The sequence below is a fragment of the Larus michahellis genome, chromosome 5 (assembly GCF_964199755.1).
Source record: "Larus michahellis chromosome 5, bLarMic1.1, whole genome shotgun sequence".
NCBI lineage: Eukaryota > Metazoa > Chordata > Aves > Charadriiformes > Laridae > Larus > Larus michahellis.
Genome location: NC_133900.1, coordinates 31,889,287 through 31,895,286, shown reverse-complemented (window position 1 = coordinate 31,895,286; position 6,000 = coordinate 31,889,287). Strand labels below are relative to the sequence as shown.

Genomic DNA, 6,000 nt, shown 5'->3' with positions numbered 1-6,000 from the left:
CCTTGAAGCTTTTTAGGGGTCAACCAACAAGAAAACGTTGGCGGGCAGCCGCCAGGTCGGGCCTGACACCACGGGCAGTGTTGGGAACGTCGCTGCGGGCCAAGCAACACGGACGACGACTGGATTATTCTTGTGGCGGCGGTACTTTCCCCCGTATTCACGCAGCTTCCTCCAGACCGGAGGGCCTGTCCCTGGCAGAGGGACTTCGTCGCCGGCGGGCGGGTGGCAAGGCGCTTCCTCGGCTCCACGCTGCCCTGCTCGCTTCGCTTCTCCCTCCTCAGCCGCCCGGGGTGGGCTTCTCCTCAGCCCTGAGGCGGCGGGCGGCGCTGAGCCCCACAGGCGGCCGGTGGGGCTCGGAAGTGTACGGGCTCCTCCTCAACGGTCACCCGCGCCCCCTCAGCCCCTCTCAACGGCCGCCCGCTCCCCCTGAGCCCACCCCCCCCCCCCCAACGGCCGCCCGCTCCCGCCCCGCCCCGCCGTTTGCGCTGCCGGAGCGTCAGCGGGAATTTCCAGCCAGGAAGTGCGGCGGGCCGGGACGGTGCAGGCGGGGGCGGCGGCTAAGGCAGGCGGCGGCCGCCGCACAGGCCGGTGCCGCTCGGCTGCCCTTGCCAGCGGGCCCGCGGTGGGGCGGGCGGACGGGAGGGAGGGGGAAAGTCCGCGGGGAACTAGGGCGCGGGCGGCGCCGGCGGCGTCACGCCGGTTACATGGCGCGGCGCTGAGGGGACGCGCGACCGGGATCCGCGAGCAGCAGACGACCAGGACGACGAGGAGGAGACGCCGCCAGCCCTGCCCTGCCCTGCCCTGGGTGAGCCCCAGGCGGCCCCTGACCCGCCACTTTATTTCTCCCCTGCCCTTACCTCGGCGCCCGTTTGGGGCTGGCTGCGGCCCGATGTGGAGCGAGATCGGGGCGGGAGCGGCTGGGCGGCGGGGAAGCGCTGTGGAGAGCGTAGCGGCCCCCCGGAGGGCTCGGGGAGGGGAGGTTTACCGACGGGAAACGTGTCCACTGGGCCAGCCCTACGCGTGGCGCCGGACGGCCGCTCGCCTGTGACCTCGGCCCGGGCGCGGAGCTCCCGCGGAAGGAAGCGCCGGGAGCGGTTGCCGAGGGGGAGGCGGGCAACTGGCGGCAGCGGCCGGCGCCCTGTGAGGGGACTCGGGGGATTGCGGGGCTGCGTGTCGTGCCGGCGGGGGGGGACCCGAGCAAGCGGACACCCCTTCTTCCCGGTGCGGCGTTTCTCAAAAGGGGCGATTGCCACCTCACTTTCCTTTCTGTTGCGGGCTTGAAAAATTGCCCTCTGTTAGTGCACGAACCGCCTCACGCCTCTTCGGTGATTTGGGTGTTTTTTTTAAAGCACGTAGTAGCCTTTTCTGCTAACGTGTTGTAGGAGTCCTGCCTAGCTGGGAAGGGGTGTCTGCAAAGGACTTTCAAATAAAGTGAGAAAGTTTGAAAGCCCAGCGCCTGCTGACCGTATCATGGGTGCGCGTAGGCGAAGGGGGTGCTGCTTTTTACGCCGTTGATTTGGAAGGTGACATGTATGTGCTTAACCTGAGACACAGCTCAGGGTGTCTGCCCTGGTGTAGCCGCCGGCTGGCCTTCAGAGAGCAGGCAGTTACCATGCGAACACAGGTTTGCTACTGGCAGCTTTTGGTGTCCTTGTCTTGGGTGGGGCTCGCTAAGTGTCACCAGTAGTATAGATAAAGGTTACTTTTCAAAGATGGTAAATAGTGAGGTTTGTAAAGGCAATTTAGTAGTAAGCGATGGAGCTGAAGAGTTCTCTCCGTGACAAGGAATGTTATTAGACTGAGTGTCCTGTTACATTTGACCTTAAACCAAAGAATATTCAACTTTTCATCATTGCAATTGGTTGGTTTTGTTTTGTTTTGTTTTGTTTTTTACTTATTGACACTATTGATAGTGACTTCGATAAAGAAGCACCTGTTGGCTTATTTTATGTGAACATAAAATGGAGTATTGTTTCTGAACCGTAGTACAGATGAGCTATGTTACTTGGCCGTTATCATAATGCACAGTACTGCTATGTAATTCCATTCAAATAAGTAAATTAGAGTGCCTGTAATCATTTGCAGACTAAGGCTTTATAGGCAAGGGATCATCTGCTGCATTTCAACTGCCTGTTTTAAAATCCTCAAAATCTTTGCTAAAGAATAATGTTTTAAAGGAAATACAGATTATTTTCTTAAAAAAATGGTTTTAAAGTGCAAATCATATTTCACATGTTTTGTGCTTTAGAAGTCCTCTTGTCATTTATTCTGTTCGCAGAGAAAATAAGTACTAAGTGGATGAATTCTCTACCGTATCACCTTGTTCCTTATGAGCTGTAAGATGTTACATCACTGCTGTCAAGCTCACAGAACAGGGTTGAAAATATAGAACTTTGTTTTTTATTGACATCCAGTGTCTCTGTGCTATGTACTGTGAAGTATCAACTTTTGAAATAGTTTTTCAGTCAAAGCGTTTGTATTCTCTCAGAAGAGAACGTAGCTGCCCATTCTAGGAAAGCATTAAGCAAGATGTCATTCTAAGACGTCATCCTGTCTGCAGTCTTTTGTAATCTACAGAAATTACTACAATTTGAGAAAGCGAAAGAGGAAAAAGCAGCCTGTAACTATCCAGAGGCAGATCTTCTGTTCTGTAAACTTCCCTGGCTCAAGAATTTAACTGACAGTTATCTTGAAATATTATTGTCAATGTGGAGATTTCAAGGAAACTCAGTGCTGAAATATGTGCAAGATCTGTTAAATAATTTAATCTGAAATATTAAACAGAAGGGAAACAGCCTTTTTCTTTCCACCCTTTGTCTCCTTTTTATTTTTTTTTTTAAAGAATGTGTCAATCAGTGGTAAAGTCATCAAAAAATGGCATTATTTTCTCATGCAAGTAATGAATGCACTTTGAGTAGAGTTAAGGTTGTAAAACTGAAATGGCTTTGTATCACTGTGTGTCATGTTCTGTGTTTTTAAAAAATAATGTATATGCATATAAAAATGTATATCCATAAAAATAATCTATATTTATATGCATATTCAAAAATTTCCTGCTTAATTTATTGAAAACCAGCAATTTAATTGTTTCTCGGTTACTATGTATTTGAGTTGTAAAATCAATTTTAATAATAACTTTGAATTTACTTTTTTCATTGAGGTGGCTTTATGTGAATTCGGTAATGGATACCTACAAATAAATATCACTGACACAAATTTGCTAATTAATAGATTTTTGAGTTTTCCTAGAACAATAGTCCCACTTTTCATTATTGCCTTTTTTCAAAATCTTCCCATGCCTCTCATGTATATACACAGACTCCAGAAATAAGTGCAGTTAGGAATTCACATTATCAGGCTTATCATTGCTAAGTCTGGAAGGACAGGAAGCAAGTTTGAAGGCCTATGAGGATGACTATGCTGACTAGAAAGTTCAGGTCTCCCTCAGTACTTAAATGCACCCGAAGTGAATGTTGTTTTGAAGTTGCAAAGATACAGTGAAAGACAATATATTTTTGGGTGACTTACAGCCGGCTTTCTGATGTAGGTAGTGATGAGAAAATTCTGTGGTCTTCAGAGGTTCTGGTTACTCTGTGTTTTCATAGGTCGCTTCAAAATGTACTCGCTAAAATCTTCTCACCTTTTGGTGCTGTAAATGTTTGCCAACTCTAAATTCCAAAGTATTAGTCTTAAAGAAAATTGTTACTCATTTCCCTAAGTAACCAATGAAAACTCTCAAGTTAGTTTAAAAAAATTTTTTTTAACATGTTGATAGCTCTTCTTTCATTCTCAGACACAAAATAACACAACGATTATAAAACAAAGAGGAGAAAATGTTTCAGGCAAATAATGAAAAAGAAATTCCTGGTCTTGGTCACTTTTAGCTCTGACACAGGTATTTTAGAAGTGGAAGTTTTAATTTGATGTCCTCTAAATAAGCTGTGAACCTTTTATGAAGTTCTACATTGATAAGATCATAATTACGGTTGTCATTAACTGTGCCCTTAGGTCAGTCAGGCACTAAGTTTGCGTCTGATTTTGAGCATAGAGCTAATTCAGTGAGTCTTCAGTACGTTAATTCAAACGTATATATTTTGCTGAAGCACTGTTGACAGTTTCAGAAGTAAGGCATTAAAAGATGTTTCAAATTATGCTATTCTCAAGGTGAAATCCTATGTTTAGGATTTAGATAGAGCTGACAGACCATGCATGGGGAGGAAGCTACTGTTGTTTCTATTAGCATTTTTTCCCTTTTTCAACTTTTATGTTCTTTTGAAAAGCAGTGCCAGATACATATTTTTCTTCATTTAAAATGCAGAATTAGCTAAACTGAAATACCTCTGTATTTCATTGCATCCTCCAAGCAAATTGTACTGGTGTCAACAGATCAAGAGCAAAGTAGGTCTGAGTTGTGTGGTGTTGGGGGTTTTTTGTTTGGTTTTTTGGTTTCTTTTAAAGATCACATTTCTATCTGTTTAAACACTTATGGACAGATTTTAACACACAAATGAAGTAGAAACAAAGCAAGCAGATGGGTTTTGGGTCTCACTAGTCTAAATAGTTTTTGTTTTGTCATAGGTTACTGTAGAAAATTAAGGCTGCAGGAGTTTTACTATTTCTTTGTAAAAAACAAAAAAAGTAAGCCTTAGAAACCACTTTGCATCTGCAGATTTGAAATGTAGGGTATAACTACAACAGTGCTGGACTCAGTTCTACCTGTTTGGTTCCACTTACAGGTGTTGTTTAACTGACCGTTTCTGTCATGTAACATTTTCAGTGGCGGTTAAAAACCAAAAGGATGACAAGAATCCCGTAGCTCACTTTTGTGATTGCATTGGCAACAGTCCTTGCTATTTTCTGAGCCCTCTTCTGCCACCGTTGTTCATGAAATGAGGGACTGTGTCTTCAGTAAGTCCCCAGAACCTGTGTGAAAGTATCTGGTGATACAGCAAACCTTATGTGAACTGGCCTTCTGGAATCTTGGGCTTGCTTGTTACTTAGTTTCTCAGAAATGCTGTTCTCCCCACCCCCCATCCTCCCAGCAAAAGGAAAAGGTTTGCTGTTTAATATTGATGATTCATTAGATTTAAGGATTACGAAATGGCTATGCGTGGCTGTTTAAGTTAAAACTTGACTTTGATAAACAAGTTTGTATGAATTACAAACTATTTCTAGAGCACTCAGTGATTCTTTTTAATCTGTAGAAAAAAGCAACAGCATTTTAACATATTCAGGTTAGTTCAAGTAGCATTACCACCCCACATGGCTAAAATAAAATGTAGTTACCAGAGTTGTGTTGCTGTGTTGAACCTGAGTATTTTTACATATAATTAGAATTATACATATACCAGACTATGCTTGCCATAAACTTGAATATTGTTTATTCCTTTGGTTTAAGTTGCTTTGAATGAGTTTTAACAAAAACATTCTAATTTTATTCTAGCAATATCCTGGAAAAACATATGTTCATATGTTTATGGCATCTTAGTGTTTCCTCTTGTTGTATTAGTTTACTACTTTGACGTTTGGGAAAGGAATAAAACATGTACACAAAAATTCTGTTTGTAAAGATACATAATAAAGCAACCATTCATGTAGGCCAGTTACTCTGCCAAGTGAATTTCCTCATTTTATGAATTTTTCTTCAAATTTAGTAGTTACCCGGTGTAATAAATTTGATTCTAGATTTCCTACAGTAATTCTGGACCCAACAGTTCTGATTCAGAGCATCACGCTTCTGAAATCTCTTTAATACATGTGATTGATTTAATTTCCTAAATGTTTTGTAGTTTTTATACTGTGGTCCAATGATGCATCTGCTCCTGACTGAAAATGTTTGAAAACTGTAACTTAAATGGATTTTTAATTTTAAAAATACACAGCCAGAACTCCCAGGTCCCACCCAACAGGAAATAATAAGCAGACTTAATAACAAGAGGAGGCAATTTGTGTTGTTATATTAGAAAAACAAACAGTGTCATTTAGGGTTACGTAGTGTTA

At 43.6% G+C, this 6,000-nt stretch overlaps 1 protein-coding gene across 4 annotated transcripts in view; it reads left to right on the top strand.

The window, feature by feature from the left end:
• Positions 1–542: 542 nt before the first annotated feature.
• Positions 543–6,000, top strand: part of NFKB1 (nuclear factor kappa B subunit 1) — a 59,312-nt gene continuing 53,854 nt past the window's right edge. For 2 of the 4 annotated variants that reach the window (XM_074589453.1, XM_074589452.1), the window contains exon 1: positions 543–805. The gene's annotated coding sequence lies outside the window, so the exon portion shown is untranslated. The remainder of the gene's footprint in view (positions 806–6,000) is intronic. The other 2 variants (XM_074589450.1, XM_074589451.1) reach the window with 2 other exon arrangements.